The sequence below is a fragment of the Camelina sativa genome, chromosome 12 (genome assembly GCF_030686135.1).
Source record: "Camelina sativa cultivar CO46 ecotype springtype chromosome 12, ASM3068613v1".
Taxonomy (NCBI): Eukaryota; Viridiplantae; Streptophyta; class Magnoliopsida; order Brassicales; family Brassicaceae; genus Camelina; species Camelina sativa.
The window spans coordinates 31,000,142-31,026,070 of NC_141891.1; the positions used below are offsets into that span (position 1 = coordinate 31,000,142).

General features: G+C 44.2%; 17 non-coding genes and 20 pseudogenes across 17 annotated transcripts; all 37 read left to right on the forward strand.

The window, feature by feature from the left end:
- Positions 1-5,459: 5,459 nt before the first annotated feature.
- LOC147931177 (small nucleolar RNA R71) lies at positions 5,460-5,566 on the forward strand. Its single transcript, XR_015576731.1, has one exon. It is a non-coding gene; the product is annotated as a small nucleolar RNA R71 (small nucleolar RNA).
- A 2,156-nt stretch (positions 5,567-7,722) lies between these two features.
- On the forward strand, positions 7,723-7,841 carry LOC147931178 (5S ribosomal RNA; annotated as a pseudogene).
- Positions 7,842-8,231: 390 nt separating this feature from the next.
- LOC147931179 (5S ribosomal RNA) lies at positions 8,232-8,350 on the forward strand (annotated as a pseudogene).
- A 390-nt stretch (positions 8,351-8,740) lies between these two features.
- Positions 8,741-8,859, forward strand: LOC147931180 (5S ribosomal RNA; annotated as a pseudogene).
- Positions 8,860-9,247: 388 nt separating this feature from the next.
- On the forward strand, positions 9,248-9,366 carry LOC147931181 (5S ribosomal RNA). Its single transcript, XR_015576275.1, has one exon. It is a non-coding gene; the product is annotated as a 5S ribosomal RNA (ribosomal RNA).
- Positions 9,367-9,753: 387 nt separating this feature from the next.
- Positions 9,754-9,872, forward strand: LOC147931182 (5S ribosomal RNA; annotated as a pseudogene).
- A 391-nt stretch (positions 9,873-10,263) lies between these two features.
- On the forward strand, positions 10,264-10,382 carry LOC147931183 (5S ribosomal RNA). The gene has a single exon (XR_015576435.1). It is a non-coding gene; the product is annotated as a 5S ribosomal RNA (ribosomal RNA).
- A 388-nt stretch (positions 10,383-10,770) lies between these two features.
- On the forward strand, positions 10,771-10,889 carry LOC147931184 (5S ribosomal RNA; annotated as a pseudogene).
- Positions 10,890-11,278: 389 nt separating this feature from the next.
- Positions 11,279-11,397, forward strand: LOC147931185 (5S ribosomal RNA). Its single transcript, XR_015576276.1, has one exon. It is a non-coding gene; the product is annotated as a 5S ribosomal RNA (ribosomal RNA).
- Positions 11,398-11,785: 388 nt separating this feature from the next.
- On the forward strand, positions 11,786-11,904 carry LOC147931186 (5S ribosomal RNA; annotated as a pseudogene).
- A 388-nt stretch (positions 11,905-12,292) lies between these two features.
- LOC147931187 (5S ribosomal RNA) lies at positions 12,293-12,411 on the forward strand (annotated as a pseudogene).
- A 391-nt stretch (positions 12,412-12,802) lies between these two features.
- On the forward strand, positions 12,803-12,921 carry LOC147931188 (5S ribosomal RNA). Its single transcript, XR_015576437.1, has one exon. It is a non-coding gene; the product is annotated as a 5S ribosomal RNA (ribosomal RNA).
- A 388-nt stretch (positions 12,922-13,309) lies between these two features.
- LOC147931189 (5S ribosomal RNA) lies at positions 13,310-13,428 on the forward strand (annotated as a pseudogene).
- A 390-nt stretch (positions 13,429-13,818) lies between these two features.
- Positions 13,819-13,937, forward strand: LOC147931190 (5S ribosomal RNA). Its single transcript, XR_015576587.1, has one exon. It is a non-coding gene; the product is annotated as a 5S ribosomal RNA (ribosomal RNA).
- A 388-nt stretch (positions 13,938-14,325) lies between these two features.
- On the forward strand, positions 14,326-14,444 carry LOC147931191 (5S ribosomal RNA; annotated as a pseudogene).
- A 390-nt stretch (positions 14,445-14,834) lies between these two features.
- LOC147931192 (5S ribosomal RNA) lies at positions 14,835-14,953 on the forward strand. Its single transcript, XR_015576588.1, has one exon. It is a non-coding gene; the product is annotated as a 5S ribosomal RNA (ribosomal RNA).
- Positions 14,954-15,340: 387 nt separating this feature from the next.
- Positions 15,341-15,459, forward strand: LOC147931193 (5S ribosomal RNA; annotated as a pseudogene).
- A 391-nt stretch (positions 15,460-15,850) lies between these two features.
- On the forward strand, positions 15,851-15,969 carry LOC147931194 (5S ribosomal RNA). The gene has a single exon (XR_015576438.1). It is a non-coding gene; the product is annotated as a 5S ribosomal RNA (ribosomal RNA).
- Positions 15,970-16,357: 388 nt separating this feature from the next.
- LOC147931195 (5S ribosomal RNA) lies at positions 16,358-16,476 on the forward strand (annotated as a pseudogene).
- A 390-nt stretch (positions 16,477-16,866) lies between these two features.
- LOC147931196 (5S ribosomal RNA) lies at positions 16,867-16,985 on the forward strand. Its single transcript, XR_015576277.1, has one exon. It is a non-coding gene; the product is annotated as a 5S ribosomal RNA (ribosomal RNA).
- A 388-nt stretch (positions 16,986-17,373) lies between these two features.
- Positions 17,374-17,492, forward strand: LOC147931197 (5S ribosomal RNA; annotated as a pseudogene).
- A 391-nt stretch (positions 17,493-17,883) lies between these two features.
- Positions 17,884-18,002, forward strand: LOC147931198 (5S ribosomal RNA). Its single transcript, XR_015576439.1, has one exon. It is a non-coding gene; the product is annotated as a 5S ribosomal RNA (ribosomal RNA).
- Positions 18,003-18,389: 387 nt separating this feature from the next.
- LOC147931199 (5S ribosomal RNA) lies at positions 18,390-18,508 on the forward strand (annotated as a pseudogene).
- Positions 18,509-18,900: 392 nt separating this feature from the next.
- LOC147931200 (5S ribosomal RNA) lies at positions 18,901-19,019 on the forward strand. Its single transcript, XR_015576440.1, has one exon. It is a non-coding gene; the product is annotated as a 5S ribosomal RNA (ribosomal RNA).
- A 388-nt stretch (positions 19,020-19,407) lies between these two features.
- LOC147931201 (5S ribosomal RNA) lies at positions 19,408-19,526 on the forward strand (annotated as a pseudogene).
- Positions 19,527-19,916: 390 nt separating this feature from the next.
- On the forward strand, positions 19,917-20,035 carry LOC147931202 (5S ribosomal RNA). The gene has a single exon (XR_015576278.1). It is a non-coding gene; the product is annotated as a 5S ribosomal RNA (ribosomal RNA).
- A 387-nt stretch (positions 20,036-20,422) lies between these two features.
- LOC147931203 (5S ribosomal RNA) lies at positions 20,423-20,541 on the forward strand (annotated as a pseudogene).
- A 391-nt stretch (positions 20,542-20,932) lies between these two features.
- LOC147931204 (5S ribosomal RNA) lies at positions 20,933-21,051 on the forward strand. The gene has a single exon (XR_015576441.1). It is a non-coding gene; the product is annotated as a 5S ribosomal RNA (ribosomal RNA).
- A 388-nt stretch (positions 21,052-21,439) lies between these two features.
- Positions 21,440-21,558, forward strand: LOC147931205 (5S ribosomal RNA; annotated as a pseudogene).
- Positions 21,559-21,948: 390 nt separating this feature from the next.
- LOC147931206 (5S ribosomal RNA) lies at positions 21,949-22,067 on the forward strand. Its single transcript, XR_015576279.1, has one exon. It is a non-coding gene; the product is annotated as a 5S ribosomal RNA (ribosomal RNA).
- A 387-nt stretch (positions 22,068-22,454) lies between these two features.
- On the forward strand, positions 22,455-22,573 carry LOC147931207 (5S ribosomal RNA; annotated as a pseudogene).
- Positions 22,574-22,964: 391 nt separating this feature from the next.
- LOC147931208 (5S ribosomal RNA) lies at positions 22,965-23,083 on the forward strand. The gene has a single exon (XR_015576280.1). It is a non-coding gene; the product is annotated as a 5S ribosomal RNA (ribosomal RNA).
- A 387-nt stretch (positions 23,084-23,470) lies between these two features.
- Positions 23,471-23,589, forward strand: LOC147931209 (5S ribosomal RNA; annotated as a pseudogene).
- A 391-nt stretch (positions 23,590-23,980) lies between these two features.
- On the forward strand, positions 23,981-24,099 carry LOC147931210 (5S ribosomal RNA; annotated as a pseudogene).
- A 391-nt stretch (positions 24,100-24,490) lies between these two features.
- On the forward strand, positions 24,491-24,609 carry LOC147931211 (5S ribosomal RNA). Its single transcript, XR_015576549.1, has one exon. It is a non-coding gene; the product is annotated as a 5S ribosomal RNA (ribosomal RNA).
- A 388-nt stretch (positions 24,610-24,997) lies between these two features.
- On the forward strand, positions 24,998-25,116 carry LOC147931212 (5S ribosomal RNA; annotated as a pseudogene).
- Positions 25,117-25,507: 391 nt separating this feature from the next.
- Positions 25,508-25,626, forward strand: LOC147931213 (5S ribosomal RNA). Its single transcript, XR_015576550.1, has one exon. It is a non-coding gene; the product is annotated as a 5S ribosomal RNA (ribosomal RNA).
- The last annotated feature ends 303 nt before the right edge of the window (positions 25,627-25,929 follow it).

Here is a 25,929-nt window from a genome sequence, read left to right on the forward strand (position 1 = left end):
ACTTGTTTCGTTCCATACAACCACCTAAACATCTATCTCCATCAAACCATTGTTTTCTTCCTTCAATCTTCACACATCATCACCCAAAATCATCCGTTCATCATCACCTTCCGTCCACATCACCTATCACTCGGTTAACAGCCTTCATCAGAGTTAAATCCCAGGGGAAATCATATCATTTTCTTTCTTTGCTAAACTCCTAATATATATATATATATATATATATATATATTTCTTTCTTTCTAGGAGACTATAGCAAGATCTTTTCTCTTTTTTTTGTTTTACTTAGAGACTTAGAGCTGATTGATTCTAACCTTAGGGATTTTTTTTATATATTCCACAACCCAATCCAAATAAACATTCTAACCACCTATCTTTCAAAATCGAATCTATTAGCTAGGTCAAATTCTAACTTAGCTAAATCAAGAGGCAGTTCTTTGCCATTCTCAATACTCTCAAAGTTTCACAACCTATAGCATAATGAAAAAGTCCTCACTCAACAATTCACAACAAGGTTTGAAAGAAAGGCTTGGGTTTATGGGTAGGAAAAAATGAGTCGGGTTAAATGAAAAAGATTGGTAAAAATGGAGTGCTAACCCGAGTTTAGAGTTACCATGAACAATTATTCAATTTCCATAAGCAAGACAATTAAAGTTCAAATTAAATCCAATAATATAGAGATGTTCCAATTTTCAAACAAGTGGAGGAAGCATTCAAAAGACACAAGGTTCTAAGCAAAGATTTTTCATTTTTTTCCAAAGATTGATCTAGCAACAATGAACTGTGATTAAGGGCTATAGCTTCAATCCTAAGGTTTGATTTTAAACAAAGTAGTTTTAATCATTGTCCCCTAAGATGCATATGCAACAATCCTATATGAAACAAACTAGACTCAATCGTAATATGTAAATGCAACTACATGAACACTTTTTTTTTTTTTTTTTTTTTTTTCATTTTGGTTCTTAATTTTTAATTTTTTTAGTTTTTTAATGCACATGGATGCAGACTCAAATGAATAAAATTAGTATGCAAAAATTTGAAATAAAAAAATTAATAAAATAAAACACAATGTTAAATACATTCTAGGACCCTCCCCCAAACTTAAATTACACAGTCTCTGTGTAAATAAAAGTTGGAAAAAGAATCCAAGAATAACACAAAATAAAAGAAAACTAAATGCAATGTTATATACAAGGGTCAGATGAAATTGGTACCTCATGGGTTGGTGAAGAAGGAGGTTCCTCCTAGCGGTCCGCTTCTCCCCATCCAAGTTGGTGCGTGTGCCGAGGTAGGAGCTGAGGCACAGCTTTCCTTGTCTTGCAGCTCCTTGATCTGACCTCCCATGGTCTTTACCAAACTGGTAAGATCTTTTACCTTCATCACCAAAAACTTGTTCATCCTCTTCAGCCATCCAATCCTCTTGTGGGCTTCCCTCACTCCAACCGGTTGCTTTTGAGAGTACACATACTCCTCAAAATCGAAATCTTCCGAGCTATCTCCCTGTCTTTGCCCGGTTTCCTCTCTCTTCTCAGCTTTCGATTCCTCCTCCGGATTGTACAGCTTTCCCAAAGGCGGTTCGAAGTCTATGTTGTCTCCCAGCCGAACCTTGGTGCACATGACATTAGGTAGAATCATTTGGGCGGCTCCGGCGGTTGGGTGGATAAACTTGAAAAGCATCATATCGTTAGGCCTCTCATAGGCCAAAAATCTTGCCAGCACGAGGTAGTTTACGTTCAGCCATCTCGGTTCATAAACTATTCCCTTCAAGGGAACATCACAAGCTACCAAGATCGGTGTAATCAGTCCTCCAATGGAGATCTCTCCGCCTCCTTCTCTTCTCTTAATGGCCCACGAGTTAAGGTAGAGGAATTGATCGAGCAGCACAAACACCATACTAGTATCCACAACATCTCCAACTAGCGGTGTACCATCCCTAGCATTTTCCAAAACTCCACACAATGCAATGTCTAACAGCTGGAGCTCATGATCATTCACATTCCCAGTCTCTTTTCCAGCAAAAAGAGTGCATGCAAGGGACTTGTGAAAATACCTCAAGACAGGGCTCCTTATTTGAGCTGATTTGGAGCTTGTGGACTTGTAGGGGAGCTTGTCTCCTATTGTCAGCCATAGGGACCTCATTTCCTCCTTGCTAACCTCCATTCATTCCCCACTACCAGCTTTGAAACCATACAACTTCTCCATCTCTTTGAAAGTGAGCCGGTACTCTTTGTTCCTCACGGAGAAGGTGATGAACCCGATCCCCCCATCGGGTAGTAGGGTCGGGTGGTCCTCAAAGTAGTGCAGCTTCAAAGTGGAGAGAAAGTGGAGCGTCTCCTCCTCATAGGCTTCAAGGTGAGCTTGCATCATATGGCCCAGGTGGCACATGTCGAACAAGAACTCGACATCTCTAGCGATGCCCAACTGCTTCATTGTCTCACGGTGAGGGTATCGGGTACCAACGAAGCTCATCTACCAGAAAACTTTGAAGAGTTTTGCCGGAGTCTCCACCTCCTTCTGCTTCAGCCTCCGCGAGGCTTGGCGTGTTATCTCTCTCTGCTCCTCTTCTCTCTCTCGGTTCTCCTCCTTTGCGTCTTGATCCTCTTCCTTAGCTGCTCTCTCAGCTACCCTCTCGGCCTTCTCTGAAGCTGGCCTATTCCCTCTTGCAACCGCAGCTCTGCTCCTTGATCGAGAGGTTTGGATCTCCCCTTGCTCTTCTCCACCAGCATCAGAATCGACCTCCATGGGGTTGTTAACGGTTCTTTCAGACGTAGACAGGTCCCTACGTCGAGGAGATCGGCGAACAACACTCGCCATTGGACACGGTGAGCGAAATCCGTGGTCTACCCGATCGGTTGCTCAAGCACCGGATTGGGTGACGGATCGGGTTGAGCATCGGGTTGGTGAAGCAAAACGTCCAGCCTACGGTTGGGAATGCGGAACATTTCCTCTCCCTTGGGATTCTCGAGGTTCGGCGGTATCAATTCCGGTTGTAGCAGCGGCGGAGGTTGATCTTCTTCCCTTCCTTTGGTAGGTTTTCGTGTGTGACTCCATGTTCGAATCCTTGAGAAGAAAAGGCTAAGTCTCAAGGTTAATAGGGTTAGTCCCAAAGAAAATCGAATGAAACTCGAGTTTTAGAGAGAATAGAAAGAATGGAAACAAGAACAAAAAAACTCTAGGGTTGAGAGAAACTCATCGAAGGTGCTAAGGAGGAAGGGTTCGAAACCCTTAAATAGAGTAGGGTTTGGTTGGTGTGCTTCACCGAGAGTGGGCTTGGCTTGTGGAATTGGACTCCACTCTCCACCCGAGCAGGGAAACGATCAGGCGCGTCGAGTACGGTGTCGGGTTGACCCTCGGGTTCCTCAATTTCCTTTTTTTTTTAGAATATTTAAAAATAGAAAATAAGATAAAACAAATAAAACAAAATTAAAACAAAACGGAAGATACCTTTGGGACTTCCTCCTAAGTGAGCTTGTTTTAAGTCACTAAGCTTGACTCTTCATGCTCCTTAAGCATGGGATCCAGGTGGAGGAGGTTCTGGAATCCTCTCCTCTATAGCAGACTGGTTCAACTGATTTTGCAGGTTCCAAGGCAAATGTAGTGTTGACCTCCTCAAGATGCTTAATTTTCTCTGCTTTGTCTTAGTGAAAAAAGCTTGACCATCAATGGTTGGCCTCTTTATCCCCTTCTTCACATCAAAGTCCATCTTAAAGTGCTCACCATGCTCTATTCTGATCTTGCCTTACTTTACCTCGATCACAGCACCAATTTTTGCCAAGAATGGTCTTCCTAGAATCAGTGGATCGTCTTGTTCCTTATCCATATCAAGGATTATGAAGTCAGTAGGGACTTCTATTCTTTCGATCCTGAGTGGCAAGTTTTCTAGGATCCCACTAGGATGTCTGACTGTTCTATCAGCTAGAACCAGATACAAAATACTCGGTTTACAATTACTGAAACCCAACTAGTTGGCAATTGAGAGTGGCATAATGCTAACTGAAGCTCCAAGGTCGCACAAGCAATTCTTGAAAATTCGGAGTCCTATCGAGCATGGCAAAGTAAAAGAGCCAGGATCCTCCAATTTTTCCTCGATTCGCAGCTCAGGATCTAAACACACTCCACTTCTGAGAATCTCAAACCCAATCTGCTTGACAGCCTCCTTAACCTTAGTCTCCAGCCGAGCTGCCTCCTTGGCAGATTCCTCTTGAAGTTCGTGTGGTGTCAAAAGCTTAGGAGGTGGAGCTTTATGCTTGGCCATACGCTCTGCAAGCGCCTCCAGTTGGATGTCAAGTGTAGCATTGAACCTTTCCTCTATCTCCCCTTTCTTTGCTACAGGTAGTTGAGGCTGATCTCTTGTTTCAACATCTACTCGATGCATCATCCGATCGCCATCATCGGGTAGGTCATCGGGTTCCGCCTCGGGTTGGTCTTCAGTTTGTGATTTTTGAACCAGTGCTCGATCATCAACTCGATCAGTCTCCCCGGGTGAAGGCTCGGGTTCATACTCGGATATGTAATACTTGGCCTCGTTTAACCCATAGTGATCCATATCCTCCCCATCTTGAACATCACTGTCCTCAGTGAGGTAATCCTCGTAGTCATCATCAAGGAAGATGGCTTGGGCAGTGGCATAATCCTTAGGGTTCTGAACAGCTTTACCTGGGAGTTGGTTGATCTTTGGAGCTGATTGGTTGTTGTGGTGACCCTCTAGGTACCTCAGCTTAGTGTTAAGCGATTCGTACTTTGCATTCAAATCATTGTACCCTCAGTTTATCTTGTTGCTCATCTCCGCACAATGTTTCGCGGTGTCCATACATGCGGAAGCCTGATTCTGAATCATTTGCTAAAGTAGGCCGCGTAACTCAGCTTCCTGTGATTGGTTCTGCTGGCCTTGATGCTGTTGGAATCCAGGTGGTTGGTTGTAGTTTCCAGAGTATTGCTGCTTAGGGGCATATCCTTGATTGTACTGGACAAAAGGTTTCTGGTTGACCTGGTTCCCTTGAACTGCAGATGGGTAAGTTTGGTCCGAAGGATTGGCAACACTCTGGTTTCGATAAGACAGATTCGGATTCGGCTTGTAGTTGTTGTACCCTTTGTTGTAACCTCCCTGGTTGTTGATGTAGTTGACATTCTCTATTTGTACAGTCTCCCCATCTTGGTGTAAAAATTGCTCTTCCTCTGATATGGCATGAACATGCTGCTGCTGGTTAAGTAGTTTATCAAGCTTGTCATTTAGGGCTCTCATGTCCCTCTTGTACTTGGCTTCTTCCTCTCCTGTAGATCGCACAGTGCGATCGTACTCCTCATTGTAATTCCCATGAGATTGAGCCAAGTTCTCCACTAGGTCCCAACCTTCATCAACATCCTTGTTGAGGAAGTTACCATTACCTGCGGTGTCCAGCAACATCCGTATCTTGGGGACCACTCCTCTATAAAGCGTACTCAGCAATGAAGCATTACTGAATCCATGATGTGGACATCGGGTGGTGTATCCCTTGAAACGTTCCCAAGCTTCACTGAACGTCTCATTGTTCTTCTGAACAAAGCCGGAAATGTCATTTCTCAGCCTTGCGGTTCTGGAGTTGGAGAAGAATTTGGCCAGGAATGCCTTCTTGAACGCTTCCCAAGTGGTGATGGACTCCTTGGGGAGTGATTTCTCCCAGATGTGTGCTTTGTCTCCCAAAGAGAATGGGAAAAGCCTGAGGTTGAATCCATCTTCACTAACTCTATTTATCTTGGTGAGGCTACAGAGCCTATCATATTCATCCAGATGATCCAATGGGCCCTCCATTGGCAATCCATGAAACTTGGTACTCTGTATCATCTGGATGAGACTACTCTTGATCTCAAAATTGTTGTTTTGCACAGCAGGTGGTACAATGTCATTCCTTTGAGTGTGAGTAGATGGAGCATCTCCTGCTCCTATGTTGGTCCTTGCTTGAGGAGCTGGTGGACCGTTCTGATTGTTCATTGTCTCCTCAATGATTGCTGGTTGCGGTTGAATTTGTTGTTGTCTCAGTAGCCTTGGTCTGTCGATGTTGTCGATGAAAGGACTCAGGTTCTGGCTACCTCTGGATCAGGTTTGCATGCACAGGTAGGTGTCCGAGTGTGTACACGAGGGTCAACTCGATCCAGGTGATCGAGTGACGGGTCGGGTGGGTGCTCGGGTTGTACCTGAGAATCAAAACAGACAAGAGCGAAAGCACACAAGTCAGATTCCAAACCAATATAAACAAAAGAACTTGATCTAGCAAGTGCTGAAATCCTAAACGTAGCAAAATAAACACAACCAAATGGCAATGACGCCAAATTGATAGACATGTTTTCACCCAGGGTATCAATTCCCTATGCAGTTGTAGTACAAAGGGTTATCAATCCAAATTTTTGTTAATTACTAGCAAGAAGGATCTAATCAGAACAGTGCAAGTCAAGCCAAGCAAATAGGGTTTTAGACTACCAATCCTAAAGTAATAAAAGAAAAGAAAGTAAACAAAGAACTACACGACCTAAGCACTCGATGCCAGCATTCGAGTGGGGTGATCGAGTAGGCAAATGAAATATGAACAACTCGAGGGGTTACTCGATCCAGGTTATCGTGTACCTGATCGGGTAAGAGATCGAGTGATGAAAGAAAATGCAAACAATTAAAATACGAAAGCTTCTAAGGATGGGGTAATCGAATCCTAAGTATTCTTGACCAGTACAGATGTCTTACATGCCTCAAGCAAATATTTTCTAGACAATGAATCTCAAAAATCTTGTTAACACACTCTCGCACTAGAAAAAATCAACCTTGATCACTCCCCTACCCAACAATCGTTGGAGAAACATGACCAAGCAGGCATTAAGATCCGATTCATTATTGTCAGTAAACCCCTTACTCATCTAATCTCTTAGGCTAAGTGAGTAAACCTCTAGCATTGGTTGATTCAAGCATCTCATTTACACCTCTCGGTGGTAAAACACCTTAGATCTAATCTCAACCTCTCGGTCTGTTGACAGCATTAAGAACACCAACCTAGAAGGAAATCTATCAAACACATACAATCAAACTAAGGCATCCTAACCGATCAAGAACACAAAATCATCTATCCCATCCCGAGAAACTTTACTACACTACTCGGACATAATAACAAGAAACATAACAACATATAAGAATGAAAATTGCATTATAATAAACGGTAGAGTAGAGTAGAAAGAATACATGATAGAAATCTAAACGAAATGATAAAAAGTTATGAAATAAAATCGAAAACAAAAGGGAAAAGTGTTTGAGTCGCTCAGTTCTCTCACAGAAGCTCTCGCTCTCTGGTTTGAGGGTCTGCGGCATGCTCGTTTGCGAGCTAGGAGAGGAGGGGTTTATATATGGAAACCCCTTTGACCTAGCTTCCAAGACCTGCCTGATGGTCTACTCGATGGGGTACATGAGGGTGAGGTCGGGTTACACCTCGGGTAGATCTTCGGGTGTTCTTCTTGCTCTTGGATCCTCCTCGGGTAGACCTGCCTGATAGTTTTGACGTTTGAAGGCATTTAAGATGTTTTTTTTATCTCGACACAATTAGTTACGGCTCCAAAACAGTGTTTGGACATGGTTATCGCTTGTTTTTCGACGTTGAAAGCACGTCCAAGGTGACTAAACCGGTCCGCATATCAAGTGGGACCCACATCGAATGATCCATTCAGTTTTCAAAAAAGGATATATGCGATTGCATGGGATATACTAACGGATGCGAACATACCAGCACTAATGCACCGGATCCCATCAGAACTCCGCAGTTATGCTTGCTTGGGCGAGAGTAGTACTAGGATGGGTGACCTCTCGGGAAGTCCTCGTGTTGCATCCCTCCCCCTTTTTTTTTTTTTTTTTTGGTTGTTTCGCAAGACTATAGTACATAGAGAACGTCGTAACTTTCAGACCGTGAGGAACCATGCAACCCATAATACCTTTTTGAAAAGCCCCAAGAGAGCTTCTGGCAAGGCAATGGGTCTTCGTACCATTGGACCATTCTCGAGGGTAGATTTTGACGTTTGAAGGCATTTAAGATGTTTTTTTTTGATCCCGACACAATTAGTTACGGCTCCAAAACAGTGTTTGGACATGGTTATCGCTTGTTTTTCGACGTTGGAAGCACGTCCAAGGTGACTAAACCGATCCGCATATCAAGTGGGACCCACATCGAATGATCCATTCAGTTTTCAAAAAGGATATATGCGATTGCATGGGATATACTAACGGATGCGATCATACCAGCACTAATGCACCGGATACCATCAGAACTCCGTAGTTAAGCGTGCTTGGGCGAAAGTAGTACTAGGATAGGTGACCTCCCGGGAAGTCCTCGTGTTGCATCCCTCCCCCTTTTTTTTTTTTTTTTTTGGTTGTTTCGCAAGACTATAGTACATAGAGAACGTCGTAACTTTCAGACCGTGAGGAACCATGCAACCCATAATACCTTTTTGAAAAGCCCCAAGAGAACTTCTGGCAAGGCAATGGGTCTTGGTACCATTAGACCATTCTCGAGGGCAGATTTTGACGTTTGAAGGCATTTAAGATGTTTTTTGTGATCCCGACACAATTAGTTACGGCTCCAAAATAGTGTTTGGACATGGTTATTGCTTGTTTTTCGACGTTGAAAGCACGTCCAAGGTGACTAAACCGGTCCGCATATCAAGTGGGACCCACATCGAATGATCCTATCAGTTTTCAAAAAAGGATATATGCGATTGCATGGGATATACTAACGGATGCGATCATACCAGCACTAATGCATCGGATCCCATCAGAACTCCGCAGTTATGCTTGCTTGGGCGAGAGTAGTACTAGGATGGGTGACCTCCCGGGAAGTCCTCGTGTTGCATCCCTCCCGCTTTTTTTTTTTTTTTGGTTGTTTCGCAAGAATATAGTACATAGAGAACGTCGTAACTTTCAGACCGTGAGGAACCACGCAACCCATAATACCTTTTTGAAAAGCCCGAAGAGATGTTCTGGCAAGGCAATGGGTCTTCGTACCATTGGACCATTCTCGAGGGCAGATTTGGACGTTTGAAGGCATTTAAGATGTTTTTTTTTCATCCCGACACAATTAGTTACGGCACCAAAACAGTGTTTGGACATGGTTATCGCTTGTTTTTCGACGTTGGAAGCACGTCCAAGGTGACTAAACCGATCCGCATATCAAGTGGGACCGACATCGAATGATCCATTCAGTTTTCAAAAAAGGATATATGCGATTGCATGGGATATACTAACGGATGCGATCATACAAGCACTAATGCACCGGATCCCATCAGAACTCCGCAGTTAAGCGTGCTTGGGCGAGAGTCGTACTAGGATGGGTGACCTCCCGGGAAATCCTCGTGTTGCATCCCTCCTCCTTTTTTTTTTTTTTTGGTTGTTTCGCAAGACTATAGTACATAGAGAACGTCGTAACTTTCAGACCGTGAGGAACCATGCAACCCATAATACCTTTTTGAAAAGCCCCAAGAGAGCTTCTGGCAAGGCAATGGGACTTCGTACCATTGGACCATTCTCGAGGGTAGATTTTGACGTTTGAAGGCATTTAAGATGTTTTTTTTTGATCCCGACACAATTAGTTACGGCTCCAAAACAGTGTTTGGACATGGTTATCGCTTGTTTTTCGACGTTGGAAGCACGTCCAAGGTGACTAAACCGATCCGCATATCAAGTGGGACCCACATCGAATGATCCATTCAGTTTTCAAAAAGGATATATGCGATTGCATGGGATATACTAACGGATGCGATCATACCAGCACTAATGCACCGGATACCATCAGAACTCCGTAGTTAAGCGTGCTTGGGCGAAAGTAGTACTAGGATAGGTGACCTCCCGGGAAGTCCTCGTGTTGCATCCCTCCCCCTTTTTTTTTTTTTTTTTTGGTTGTTTCGCAAGATTATAGTACATAGAGAACGTCGTAACTTTCAGACCGTGAGGAACCACGCAACCCATAATACCTTTTTGAAAAGCCCGAAGAGATGTTCTGGCAAGGCAATGGGTCTTCGTACCATTGGACCATTCTCGAGGGCAGATTTCGACGTTTGAAGGCATTTAAGATGTTTTTTTTTCATCCCGACACAATTAGTTACGGCTCCAAAACAGTGTTTGGACATGGTTATCGCTTGTTTTTCGACGTTGGAAGCACGTCCAAGGTGACTAAACCGATCCGCATATCAAGTGGGACCGACATCGAATGATCCATTCAGTTTTCAAAAAAGGATATATGCGATTGCATGGGATATACTAACGGATGCAATCATACAAGCACTAATGCACCGGATCCCATCAGAACTCCGCAGTTAAGCGTGCTTGGGCGAGAGTCGTACTAGGATGGGTGACCTCCCGGGAAATCCTCGTGTTGCATCCCTCCTCCTTTTTTTTTTTTTTTGGTTGTTTCGCAAGACTATAGTACATAGAGAACGTCGTAACTTTCAGACCGTGAGGAACCATGCAACCCATAATACCTTTTTGAAAAGCCCCAAGAGAGCTTCTGGCAAGGCAATGGGTCTTGGTACCATTGGACCATTCTCGAGGGCAGATTTTGACGTTTGAAGGCATTTAAGATGTTTTTTTGTGATCCCGATACAATTAGTTACGGCTCCAAAACAGTGTTTGGACATGGTTATTGCTTGTTTTTCGACGTTGAAAGCACGTCCAAGGTGACTAAACCGGTCCGCATATCAAGTGGGACCCACATCGAATGATCCATTCAGTTTTCAAAAAAGGATATATGCGATTGCATGGGATATACTAACGGATGCGATCATACCAGCACTAATGCATCGGATCCCATCAGAACTCCGCAGTTATGCTTGCTTGGGCGAGAGTAGTACTAGGATGGGTGACCTCCCGGGAAGTCCTCGTGTTGCATCCCTCCCCCTTTTTTTTTTTTTTTTGGTTGTTTCGCAAGAATATAGTACATAGAGAACGTCGTAACTTTCAGACCGTGAGGAACCACGCAACCCATAATACCTTTTTGAAAAGCCCGAAGAGATGTTCTGGCAAGGCAATGGGTCTTCGTACCATTGGACCATTCTCGAGGGCAGATTTGGACGTTTGAAGGCATTTAAGATGTTTTTTTTTCATCCCGACACAATTAGTTACGGCTCCAAAACAGTGTTTGGACATGGTTATCGCTTGTTTTTCGACGTTGGAAGCACGTCCAAGGTGACTAAACCGATCCGCATATCAAGTGGGACCGACATCGAATGATCCATTCAGTTTTCAAAAAAGGATATATGCGATTGCATGGGATATACTAACGGATGCGATCATACAAGCACTAATGCACCGGATCCCATCAGAACTCCGCAGTTAAGCGTGCTTGGGCGAGAGTCGTACTAGGATGGGTGACCTCCCGGGAAATCCTCGTGTTGCATCCCTCCTCCTTTTTTTTTTTTTTTGGTTGTTTCGCAAGACTATAGTACATAGAGAACGTCGTAACTTTCAGACCGTGAGGAACCATGCAACCCATAATACCTTTTTGAAAAGCCCCAAGAGAGCTTCTGGCAAGGCAATGGGTCTTGGTACCATTGGACCATTCTCGAGGGCAGATTTTGACGTTTGAAGGCATTTAAGATGTTTTTTTGTGATCCCGATACAATTAGTTACGGCTCCAAAACAGTGTTTGGACATGGTTATTGCTTGTTTTTCGACGTTGAAAGCACGTCCAAGGTGACTAAACCGGTCCGCATATCAAGTGGGACCCACATCGAATGATCCATTCAGTTTTCAAAAAAGGATATATGCGATTGCATGGGATATACTAACGGATGCGATCATACCAGCACTAATGCATCGGATCCCATCAGAACTCCGCAGTTATGCTTGCTTGGGCGAGAGTAGTACTAGGATGGGTGACCTCCCGGGAAGTCCTCGTGTTGCATCCCTCCCCCTTTTTTTTTTTTTTTTGGTTGTTTCGCAAGAATATAGTACATAGAGAACGTCGTAACTTTCAGACCGTGAGGAACCACGCAACCCATAATACCTTTTTGAAAAGCCCGAAGAGATGTTCTGGCAAGGCAATGGGTCTTCGTACCATTGGACCATTCTCGAGGGCAGATTTGGACGTTTGAAGGCATTTAAGATGTTTTTTTTTCATCCCGACACAATTAGTTACGGCTCCAAAACAGTGTTTGGACATGGTTATCGCTTGTTTTTCGACGTTGGAAGCACGTCCAAGGTGACTAAACCGATCCGCATATCAAGTGGGACCGACATCGAATGATCCATTCAGTTTTCAAAAAGGATATATGCGATTGCATGGGATATACTAACGGATGCGATCATACCAGCACTAATGCACCGGATACCATCAGAACTCCGTAGTTAAGCGTGCTTGGGCGAAAGTAGTACTAGGATAGGTGACCTCCCGGGAAGTCCTCGTGTTGCATCCCTCCCCCTTTTTTTTTTTTTTTTTTGGTTGTTTCGCAAGATTATAGTACATAGAGAACGTCGTAACTTTCAGACCGTGAGGAACCACGCAACCCATAATACCTTTTTGAAAAGCCCGAAGAGATGTTCTGGCAAGGCAATGGGTCTTCGTACCATTGGACCATTCTCGAGGGCAGATTTCGACGTTTGAAGGCATTTAAGATGTTTTTTTTTCATCCCGACACAATTAGTTACGGCTCCAAAACAGTGTTTGGACATGGTTATCGCTTGTTTTTCGACGTTGGAAGCACGTCCAAGGTGACTAAACCGATCCGCATATCAAGTGGGACCGACATCGAATGATCCATTCAGTTTTCAAAAAAGGATATATGCGATTGCATGGGATATACTAACGGATGCAATCATACAAGCACTAATGCACCGGATCCCATCAGAACTCCGCAGTTAAGCGTGCTTGGGCGAGAGTCGTACTAGGATGGGTGACCTCCCGGGAAATCCTCGTGTTGCATCCCTCCTCCTTTTTTTTTTTTTTTGGTTGTTTCGCAAGACTATAGTACATAGAGAACGTCGTAACTTTCAGACCGTGAGGAACCATGCAACCCATAATACCTTTTTGAAAAGCCCCAAGAGAGCTTCTGGCAAGGCAATGGGTCTTGGTACCATTGGACCATTCTCGAGGGCAGATTTTGACGTTTGAAGGCATTTAAGATGTTTTTTTGTGATCCCGATACAATTAGTTACGGCTCCAAAACAGTGTTTGGACATGGTTATTGCTTGTTTTTCGACGTTGAAAGCACGTCCAAGGTGACTAAACCGGTCCGCATATCAAGTGGGACCCACATCGAATGATCCATTCAGTTTTCAAAAAAGGATATATGCGATTGCATGGGATATACTAACGGATGCGATCATACCAGCACTAATGCATCGGATCCCATCAGAACTCCGCAGTTATGCTTGCTTGGGCGAGAGTAGTACTAGGATGGGTGACCTCCCGGGAAGTCCTCGTGTTGCATCCCTCCCCCTTTTTTTTTTTTTTTTTGGTTGTTTTGCAAGAATATAGTACATAGAGAACGTCGTAACTTTCAGACCGTGAGGAACCACGCAACCCATAATACCTTTTTGAAAAGCCCGAAGAGATGTTCTGGCAAGGCAATGGGTCTTCGTACCATTGGACCATTCTCGAGGGCAGATTTGGACGTTTGAAGGCATTTAAGATGTTTTTTTTTCATCCCGACACAATTAGTTACGGCTCCAAAACAGTGTTTGGACATGGTTATCGCTTGTTTTTCGACGTTGGAAGCACGTCCAAGGTGACTAAACCGATCCGCATATCAAGTGGGACCGACATCGAATGATCCATTCAGTTTTCAAAAAAGGATATATGCGATTGCATGGGATATACTAACGGATGCGATCATACAAGCACTAATGCACTGGATCCCATCAGAACTCCGCAGTTAAGCGTGCTTGGGCGAGAGTCGTACTAGGATGGGTGACCTCCCGGGAAATCCTCGTGTTGCATCCCTCCTCCTTTTTTTTTTTTTTTGGTTGTTTCGCAAGACTATAGTACATAGAGAACGTAGTAACTTTCAGACCGTGAGGAACCATGCAACCCATAATACCTTTTTGAAAAGCCCCAAGAGAGCTTCTGGCAAGGCAATGGGTCTTGGTACCATTGGACCATTCTCGAGGGCAGATTTTGACGTTTGAAGGCATTTAAGATGTTTTTTTGTGATCCCGATACAATTAGTTACGGCTCCAAAACAGTGTTTGGACATGGTTATTGCTTGTTTTTCGACGTTGAAAGCACGTCCAAGGTGACTAAACCGGTCCGCATATCAAGTGGGACCCACATCGAATGATCCATTCAGTTTTCAAAAAAGGATATATGCGATTGCATGGGATATACTAACGGATGCGATCATACCAGCACTAATGCATCGGATCCCATCAGAACTCCGCAGTTATGCTTGCTTGGGCGAGAGTAGTACTAGGATGGGTGACCTCCCGGGAAGTCCTCGTGTTGCATCCCTCCCCCTTTTTTTTTTTTTTTTTGGTTGTTTTGCAAGAATATAGTACATAGAGAACGTCGTAACTTTCAGACCGTGAGGAACCACGCAACCCATAATACCTTTTTGAAAAGCCCGAAGAGATGTTCTGGCAAGGCAATGGGTCTTCGTACCATTGGACCATTCTCGAGGGCAGATTTGGACGTTTGAAGGCATTTAAGATGTTTTTTTTTCATCCCGACACAATTAGTTACGGCTCCAAAACAGTGTTTGGACATGGTTATCGCTTGTTTTTCGACGTTGGAAGCACGTCCAAGGTGACTAAACCGATCCGCATATCAAGTGGGACCGACATCGAATGATCCATTCAGTTTTCAAAAAAGGATATATGCGATTGCATGGGATATACTAACGGATGCGATCATACAAGCACTAATGCACTGGATCCCATCAGAACTCCGCAGTTAAGCGTGCTTGGGCGAGAGTCGTACTAGGATGGGTGACCTCCCGGGAAATCCTCGTGTTGCATCCCTCCTCCTTTTTTTTTTTTTTTGGTTGTTTCGCAAGACTATAGTACATAGAGAACGTAGTAACTTTCAGACCGTGAGGAACCATGCAACCCATAATACCTTTTTGAAAAGCCCCAAGAGAGCTTCTGGCAAGGCAATGGGTCTTCGTACCATTGGACCATTCTCGAGGGTAGATTTTGACGTTTGAAGGCATTTAAGATGTTTTTTTTTGATCCCGACACAATTAGTTACGGCTCCAAAACAGTGTTTGGACATGGTTATCGCTTGTTTTTCGACGTTGGAAGCACGTCCAAGGTGACTAAACCGATCCGCATATCAAGTGGGACCCACATCGAATGATCCATTCAGTTTTCAAAAAGGATATATGCGATTGCATGGGATATACTAACGGATGCGATCATACCAGCACTAATGCACCGGATACCATCAGAACTCCGTAGTTAAGCGTGCTGGGGCGAAAGTAGTACTAGGATAGGTGACCTCCCGGGAAGTCCTCGTGTTGCATCCCTCCCCCTTTTTTTTTTTTTTTTTTGGTTGTTTCGCAAGATTATAGTACATAGAGAACGTCGTAACTTTCAGACCGTGAGGAACCACGCAACCCATAATACCTTTTTGAAAAGCCCGAAGAGATGTTCTGGCAAGGCAATGGGTCTTCGTACCATTGGACCATTCTCGAGGGCAGATTTCGACGTTTGAAGGCATTTAAGATGTTTTTTTTTCATCCCGACACAATTAGTTACGGCTCCAAAACAGTGTTTGGACATGGTTATCGCTTGTTTTTCGACGTTGGAAGCACGTCCAAGGTGACTAAACCGATCCGCATATCAAGTGGGACCGACATCGAATGATCCATTCAGTTTTCAAAAAAGGATATATGCGATTGCATGGGATATACTAACGGATGCAATCATACAAGCACTAATGCACCGGATCCCATCAGAACTCCGCAGTTAAGCGTGCTTGGGCGAGAGTCGTACTAGGATGGGTGACCTCCCGGGAAATCCTCGTGTTGCATCCCTCCTCCTTTTTTTTTTTTTTTGGTTGTTTCGCAAGACTATAGTACATAGAGAACGTCGTAACTTTCAGACCGTGAGGAACCATGCAACCCATAATACCTTTTTGAAAAGCCCCAAGAGAGCTTCTGGCAAGGCAATGGGTCTTGGTACCATTGGACCATTCTCGAGGGCAGATTTTGACGTTTGAAGGCATTTAAGATGTTTTTTTGTGATCCCGATACAATTAGTTACGGCTCCAAAACAGTGTTTGGACATGGTTATTGCTTGTTTTTCGACGTTGAAAGCACGTCCAAGGTGACTAAACCGGTCCGCATATCAAGTGGGACCCACATCGAATGATCCATTCAGTTTTCAAAAAAGGATATATGCGATTGCATGGGATATACTAACGGATGCGATCATACCAGCACTAATGCATCGGATCCCATCAGAACTCCGCAGTTATGCTTGCTTGGGCGAGAGTAGTACTAGGATGGGTGACCTCCCGGGAAGTCCTCGTGTTGCATCCCTCCCCCTTTTTTTTTTTTTTTTTGGTTGTTTCGCAAGAATATAGTACATAGAGAACGTCGTAACTTTCAGACCGTGAGGAACCACGCAACCCATAATACCTTTTTGAAAAGCCCGAAGAGATGTTCTGGCAAGGCAATGGGTCTTCGTACCATTGGACCATTCTCGAGGGCAGATTTGGACGTTTGAAGGCATTTAAGATGTTTTTTTTTCATCCCGACACAATTAGTTACGGCTCCAAAACAGTGTTTGGACATGGTTATCGCTTGTTTTTCGACGTTGGAAGCACGTCCAAGGTGACTAAACCGATCCGCATATCAAGTGGGACCGACATCGAATGATCCATTCAGTTTTCAAAAAAGGATATATGCGATTGCATGGGATATACTAACGGATGCGATCATACAAGCACTAATGCACCGGATCCCATCAGAACTCCGCAGTTAAGCGTGCTTGGGCGAGAGTCGTACTAGGATGGGTGACCTCCCGGGAAATCCTCGTGTTGCATCCCTCCTCCTTTTTTTTTTTTTTTGGTTGTTTCGCAAGACTATAGTACATAGAGAACGTCGTAACTTTCAGACCGTGAGGAACCATGCAACCCATAATACCTTTTTGAAAAGCCCCAAGAGAGCTTCTGGCAAGGCAATGGGTCTTCGTACCATTGGACCATTCTCGAGGGTAGATTTTGACGTTTGAAGGCATTTAAGATGTTTTTTTTTTTATCCCGACACAATTAGTTACGGCTCCAAAACAGTGTTTGGACATGGTTATCGCTTGTTTTTCGACGTTGGAAGCACGTCCAAGGTGACTAAACCGATCCGCATATCAAGTGGGACCCACATCGAATGATCCATTCAGTTTTCAAAAAGGATATATGCGATTGCATGGGATATACTAACGGATGCGATCATACCAGCACTAATGCACCGGATACCATCAGAACTCCGTAGTTAAGCGTGCTGGGGCGAAAGTAGTACTAGGATAGGTGACCTCCCGGGAAGTCCTCGTGTTGCATCCCTCCCCCTTTTTTTTTTTTTTTTTTGGTTGTTTCGCAAGATTATAGTACATAGAGAACGTCGTAACTTTCAGACCGTGAGGAACCACGCAACCCATAATACCTTTTTGAAAAGCCCGAAGAGATGTTCTGGCAAGGCAATGGGTCTTCGTACCATTGGACCATTCTCGAGGGCAGATTTCGACGTTTGAAGGCATTTAAGATGTTTTTTTTTCATCCCGACACAATTAGTTACGGCTCCAAAACAGTGTTTGGACATGGTTATCGCTTGTTTTTCGACGTTGGAAGCACGTCCAAGGTGACTAAACCGATCCGCATATCAAGTGGGACCGACATCGAATGATCCATTCAGTTTTCAAAAAAGGATATATGCGATTGCATGGGATATACTAACGGATGCAATCATACAAGCACTAATGCACCGGATCCCATCAGAACTCCGCAGTTAAGCGTGCTTGGGCGAGAGTCGTACTAGGATGGGTGACCTCCCGGGAAATCCTCGTGTTGCATCCCTCCTCCTTTTTTTTTTTTTTTGGTTGTTTCGCAAGACTATAGTACATAGAGAACGTCGTAACTTTCAGACCGTGAGGAACCATGCAACCCATAATACCTTTTTGAAAAGCCCCAAGAGAGCTTCTGGCAAGGCAATGGGTCTTGGTACCATTGGACCATTCTCGAGGGCAGATTTGGACGTTTGAAGGCATTTAAGATGTTTTTTTTTCATCCCGACACAATTAGTTACGGCTCCAAAACAGTGTTTGGACATGGTTATCGCTTGTTTTTCGACGTTGGAAGCACGTCCAAGGTGACTAAACCGATCCGCATATCAAGTGGGACCGACATCGAATGATCCATTCAGTTTTCAAAAAGGATATATGCGATTGCATGGGATATACTAACGGATGCGATCATACCAGCCCTAATGCACCGGATACCATCAGAACTCCGTAGTTAAGCGTGCTTGGGCGAAAGTAGTACTAGGATAGGTGACCTCCCGGGAAGTCCTCGTGTTGCATCCCTCCCCCTTTTTTTTTTTTTTTTTTGGTTGTTTCGCAAGATTATAGTACATAGAGAACGTCGTAACTTTCAGACCGTGAGGAACCACGCAACCCATAATACCTTTTTGAAAAGCCCGAAGAGATGTTCTGGCAAGGCAATGGGTCTTCGTACCATTGGACCATTCTCGAGGGCAGATTTCGACGTTTGAAGGCATTTAAGATGTTTTTTTTTTCATCCCGACACAATTAGTTACGGCTCCAAAACAGTGTTTGGACATGGTTATCGCTTGTTTTTCGACGTTGGAAGCACGTCCAAGGTGACTAAACCGATCCGCATATCAAGTGGGACCGACATCGAATGATCCATTCAGTTTTCAAAAAAGGATATATGCGATTGCATGGGATATACTAACGGATGCAATCATACAAGCACTAATGCACCGGATCCCATCAGAACTCCGCAGTTAAGCGTGCTTGGGCGAGAGTCGTACTAGGATGGGTGACCTCCCGGGAAATCCTCGTGTTGCATCCCTCCTCCTTTTTTTTTTTTTTTGGTTGTTTCGCAAGACTATAGTACATAGAGAACGTCGTAACTTTCAGACCGTGAGGAACCATGCAACCCATAATACCTTTTTGAAAAGCCCCAAGAGAGCTTCTGGCAAGGCAATGGGTCTTGGTACCATTGGACCATTCTCGAGGGCAGATTTTGACGTTTGAAGGCATTTAAGATGTTTTTTTGTGATCCCGATACAATTAGTTACGGCTCCAAAACAGTGTTTGGACATGGTTATTGCTTGTTTTTCGACGTTGAAAGCACGTCCAAGGTGACTAAACCGGTCCGCATATCAAGTGGGACCCACATCGAATGATCCATTCAGTTTTCAAAAAAGGATATATGCGATTGCATGGGATATACTAACGGATGCGATCATACCAGCACTAATGCATCGGATCCCATCAGAACTCCGCAGTTATGCTTGCTTGGGCGAGAGTAGTACTAGGATGGGTGACCTCCCGGGAAGTCCTCGTGTTGCATCCCTCCCCCTTTTTTTTTTTTTTTTTGGTTGTTTTGCAAGAATATAGTACATAGAGAACGTCGTAACTTTCAGACCGTGAGGAACCACGCAACCCATAATACCTTTTTGAAAAGCCCGAAGAGATGTTCTGGCAAGGCAATGGGTCTTCGTACCATTGGACCATTCTCGAGGGCAGATTTGGACGTTTGAAGGCATTTAAGATGTTTTTTTTTCATCCCGACACAATTAGTTACGGCTCCAAAACAGTGTTTGGACATGGTTATCGCTTGTTTTTCGACGTTGGAAGCACGTCCAAGGTGACTAAACCGATCCGCATATCAAGTGGGACCGACATCGAATGATCCATTCAGTTTTCAAAAAAGGATATATGCGATTGCATGGGATATACTAACGGATGCGATCATACAAGCACTAATGCACCGGATCCCATCAGAACTCCGCAGTTAAGCGTGCTTGGGCGAGAGTCGTACTAGGATGGGTGACCTCCCGGGAAATCCTCGTGTTGCATCCCTCCTCCTTTTTTTTTTTTTTTGGTTGTTTCGCAAGACTATAGTACATAGAGAACGTCGTAACTTTCAGACCGTGAGGAACCATGCAACCCATAATACCTTTTTGAAAAGCCCCAAGAGAGCTTCTGGCAAGGCAATGGGTCTTCGTACCATTGGACCATTCTCGAGGGTAGATTTTGACGTTTGAAGGCATTTAAGATGTTTTTTTTTGATCCCGACACAATTAGTTACGGCTCCAAAACAGTGTTTGGACATGGTTATCGCTTGTTTTTCGACGTTGGAAGCACGTCCAAGGTGACTAAACCGATCCGCATATCAAGTGGGACCCACATCGAATGATCCATTCAGTTTTCAAAAAGGATATATGCGATTGCATGGGATATACTAACGGATGCGATCATACCAGCACTAATGCACCGGATACCATCAGAACTCCGTAGTTAAGCGTGCTGGGGCGAAAGTAGTACTAGGATAGGTGACCTCCCGGGAAGTCCTCGTGTTGCATCCCTCCCCCTTTTTTTTTTTTTTTTTTGGTTGTTTCGCAAGATTATAGTACATAGAGAACGTCGTAACTTTCAGACCGTGAGGAACCACGCAACCCATAATACCTTTTTGAAAAGCCCGAAGAGATGTTCTGGCAAGGCAATGGGTCTTCGTACCATTGGACCATTCTCGAGGGCAGATTTCGACGTTTGAAGGCATTTAAGATGTTTTTTTTTCATCCCGACACAATTAGTTACGGCTCCAAAACAGTGTTTGGACATGGTTATCGCTTGTTTTTCGACGTTGGAAGCACGTCCAAGGTGACTAAACCGATCCGCATATCAAGTGGGACCGACATCGAATGATCCATTCAGTTTTCAAAAAAGGATATATGCGATTGCATGGGATATACTAACGGATGCAATCATACAAGCACTAATGCACCGGATCCCATCAGAACTCCGCAGTTAAGCGTGCTTGGGCGAGAGTCGTACTAGGATGGGTGACCTCCCGGGAAATCCTCGTGTTGCATCCCTCCTCCTTTTTTTTTTTTTTTGGTTGTTTCGCAAGACTATAGTACATAGAGAACGTCGTAACTTTCAGACCGTGAGGAACCATGCAACCCATAATACCTTTTTGAAAAGCCCCAAGAGAGCTTCTGGCAAGGCAATGGGTCTTGGTACCATTGGACCATTCTCGAGGGCAGATTTTGACGTTTGAAGGCATTTAAGATGTTTTTTTGTGATCCCGATACAATTAGTTACGGCTCCAAAACAGTGTTTGGACATGGTTATTGCTTGTTTTTCGACGTTGAAAGCACGTCCAAGGTGACTAAACCGGTCCGCATATCAAGTGGGACCCACATCGAATGATCCATTCAGTTTTCAAAAAAGGATATATGCGATTGCATGGGATATACTAACGGATGCGATCATACCAGCACTAATGCATCGGATCCCATCAGAACTCCGCAGTTATGCTTGCTTGGGCGAGAGTAGTACTAGGATGGGTGACCTCCCGGGAAGTCCTCGTGTTGCATCCCTCCCCCTTTTTTTTTTTTTTTTTGGTTGTTTCGCAAGAATATAGTACATAGAGAACGTCGTAACTTTCAGACCGTGAGGAACCACGCAACCCATAATACCTTTTTGAAAAGCCCGAAGAGATGTTCTGGCAAGGCAATGGGTCTTCGTACCATTGGACCATTCTCGAGGGCAGATTTGGACGTTTAAAGGCATTTAAGATGTTTTTTTTTCATCCCGACACAATTAGTTACGGCTCCAAAACAGTGTTTGGACATGGTTATCGCTTGTTTTTCGACGTTGGAAGCACGTCCAAGGTGACTAAACCGATCCGCATATCAAGTGGGACCGACATCGAATGATCCATTCAGTTTTCAAAAAAGGATATATGCGATTGCATGGGATATACTAACGGATGCGATCATACAAGCACTAATGCACCGGATCCCATCAGAACTCCGCAGTTAAGCGTGCTTGGGCGAGAGTCGTACTAGGATGGGTGACCTCCCGGGAAATCCTCGTGTTGCATCCCTCCTCCTTTTTTTTTTTTTTTGGTTGTTTCGCAAGACTATAGTACATAGAGAACGTCGTAACTTTCAGACCGTGAGGAACCATGCAACCCATAATACCTTTTTGAAAAGCCCCAAGAGAGCTTCTGGCAAGGCAATGGGTCTTCGTACCATTGGACCATTCTCGAGGGTAGATTTTGACGTTTGAAGGCATTTAAGATGTTTTTTTTTGATCCCGACACAATTAGTTACGGCTCCAAAACAGTGTTTGGACATGGTTATCGCTTGTTTTTCGACGTTGGAAGCACGTCCAAGGTGACTAAACCGATCCGCATATCAAGTGGGACCCACATCGAATGATCCATTCAGTTTTCAAAAAGGATATATGCGATTGCATGGGATATACTAACGGATGCGATCATACCAGCACTATTGCACCGGATACCATCAGAACTCCGTAGTTAAGCGTGCTTGGGCGAAAGTAGTACTAGGATCGGTGACCTCCCGGGAAGTCCTCGTGTTGCATCCCTCCCCCTTTTTTTTTTTTTTTTTTGGTTGTTTCGCAAGATTATAGTACATAGAGAACGTCGTAACTTTCAGACCATGAGGAACCACGCAACCCATAATACCTTTTTGAAAAGCCCGAAGAGATGTTCTGGCAAGGCAATGGGTCTTCGTACCATTGGACCATTCTCGAGGGCAGATTTGGACGTTTGAAGGCATTTAAGATGTTTTTTTTTCATCCTGACACAATTAGTTACGGCTCCAAAACAGTGTTTGGACATGGTTATCGCTTGTTTTTCGACGTTGGAAGCACGTCCAAGGTGACTAAACCGATCCGCATATCAAGTGGGACCGACATCGAATGATCCATTCAGTTTTCAAAAAAGGATATATGCGATTGCATGGGATATACTAACGGATGCGATCATACAAGCACTAATGCACCGGATCCCATCAGAACTCCGCAGTTAAGCGTGCTTGGGCGAGAGTCGTACTAGGATGGGTGACCTCCCGGGAAATCCTCGTGTTGCATCCCTCCTCCTTTTTTTTTTTTTTTGGTTGTTTCGCAAGACTATAGTACATAGAGAACGTCGTAACTTTCAGACCGTGAGGAACCATGCAACCCATAATACCTTTTTGAAAAGCCCCAAGAGAGCTTCTGGCAAGGCAATGGGTCTTCGTACCATTGGACCATTCTCGAGGGTAGATTTTGACGTTTGAAGGCATTTAAGATGTTTTTTTTTGATCCCGACACAATTAGTTACGGCTCCAAAACAGTGTTTGGACATGGTTATTGCTTGTTTTTCGACATTGGAAGCACGTCCAAGGTGACTAAACCGATCCGCATATCAAGTGGGACCCACATCGAATGATCCATTCAGTTTTCAAAAAGGATATATGCGATTGCATGGGATATACTAACGGATGCGATCATACCAGCACTATTGCACCGGATACCATCAGAACTCCGTAGTTAAGCGTGCTTGGGCGAAAGTAGTACTAGGATAGGTGACCTCCCGGGAAGTCCTCGTGTTGCATCCCTCCCCCTTTTTTTTTTTTTTTTTTGGTTGTTTCGCAAGATTATAGTACATAGAGAACGTCGTAACTTTCAGACCATGAGGAACCACGCAACCCATAATACCTTTTCGAAAAGCCCCAAGAGATCTTCTAGCAACGCAATGGGTCTTCGTTCCATTGGACCATACTCGAGGGCAGATTTTGACGTTTGAAGGCATTTACGATGTTTTTTTTTTATCCCGACACAATTAGTTACGGCTCCAAAACAGTGTTTGGACATGGTTATTGCTTGTTTTTCGACGTTGAAAGCACGTCCAAGGTGACTAAACCGGTCCGCATATCAAGTGGGACCCACATCGAATGATCCATTCAGTTTTCAAAAAAGGATATATGCGATTGCATGGGATATACTAACGGATGCGATCATACCAGCACTAATGCATCGGATCCCATCAGAACTCCGCAGTTATGCTTGCTTGGGCGAGAGTAGTACTAGGATGGGTGTCCTCCCGGGAAGTCCTCGTGTTGCATCCCTCCCCCTTTTTTTTTTTTTTTTTTGGTTGTTTCGCAAGATTATAGTACATAGAGAACGTCGTAACTTTCAGACCATGAGGAACCACGCAACCCATAATACCTTTTCGAAAAGCCCCAAGAGATCTTCTAGCAACGCAATGGGTCTTCGTTCCATTGGACCATACTCGAGGGCAGATTTTGACGTTTGAAGGCATTTACGATGTTTTTTTTTTATCCCGACACAATTAGTTACGGCTCCAAAACAGTGTTTGGACATGGTTATTGCTTGTTTTTCGACATTGGAAGCACGTCCAAGGTGACTAAACCGGTCCGCATATCAAGTGGGACCGACATCGAATGATCCATTCAGTTTTCAAAAAAGGATATATGCGATTGCATGGGATATACTAACGGATGCGATCATACAAGCACTAATGCACCGGATCCCATCAGAACTCTGCAGTTAAGCGTGCTTGGGCGAGAGTCGTACTAGGATGGGTGACCTCCCGGGAAATCCTCGTGTTGCATCCCTCCTCCTTTTTTTTTTTTTTTGGTTGTTTCGCAAGACTATAGTACATAGAGAACGTCGTAACTTTCAGACCGTGAGGAACCATGCAACCCATAATACCTTTTTGAAAAGCCCCAAGAGAGCTTCTGGCAAGGCAATGGGTCTTGGTACCATTGGACCATTCTCGAGGGCAGATTTTGACGTTTGAAGGCATTTAAGATGTTTTTTTGTGATCCCGATACAATTAGTTACGGCTCCAAAACAGTGTTTGGACATGGTTATTGCTTGTTTTTCGACGTTGAAAGCACGTCCAAGGTGACTAAACCGGTCCGCATATCAAGTGGGACCCACATCGAATGATCCATTCAGTTTTCAAAAAAGGATATATGCGATTGCATGGGATATACTAACGGATGCGATCATACCAGCACTAATGCATCGGATCCCATCAGAACTCCGCAGTTATGCTTGCTTGGGCGAGAGTAGTACTAGGATGGGTGTCCTCCCGGGAAGTCCTCGTGTTGCATCCCTCCCCCTTTTTTTTTTTTTTTTTTGGTTGTTTCGCAAGATTATAGTACATAGAGAACGTCGTAACTTTCAGACCATGAGGAACCACGCAACCCATAATACCTTTTCGAAAAGCCCCAAGAGATCTTCTAGCAACGCAATGGGTCTTCGTTCCATTGGACCATACTCGAGGGCAGATTTTGACGTTTGAAGGCATTTACGATGTTTTTTTTTTATCCCGACACAATTAGTTACGGCTCCAAAACAGTGTTTGGACATGGTTATTGCTTGTTTTTCGACGTTGGAAGCACGTCCAAGGTGACTAAACCGGTCCGCATATCAAGTGGGACCGACATCGAATGATCCATTCAGTTTTCAAAAAAGGATATATGCGATTGCATGGGATATACTAACGGATGCGATCATACAAGCACTAATGCACCGGATCCCATCAGAACTCTGCAGTTAAGCGTGCTTGGGCGAGAGTCGTACTAGGATGGGTGACCTCCCGGGAAATCCTCGTGTTGCATCCCTCCTCCTTTTTTTTTTTTTTTGGTTGTTTCGCAAGACTATAGTACATAGAGAACGTCGTAACTTTCAGACCGTGAGGAACCATGCAACCCATAATACCTTTTTGAAAAGCCCCAAGAGAGCTTCTGGCAAGGCAATGGGTCTTGGTACCATTGGACCATTCTCGAGGGCAGATTTTGACGTTTGAAGGCATTTAAGATGTTTTTTTTTGATCCCGACACAATTAGTTACGGCTCCAAAACAGTGTTTGGACATGGTTATTGCTTGTTTTTCGACGTTGGAAGCACGTCCAAGGTGACTAAACC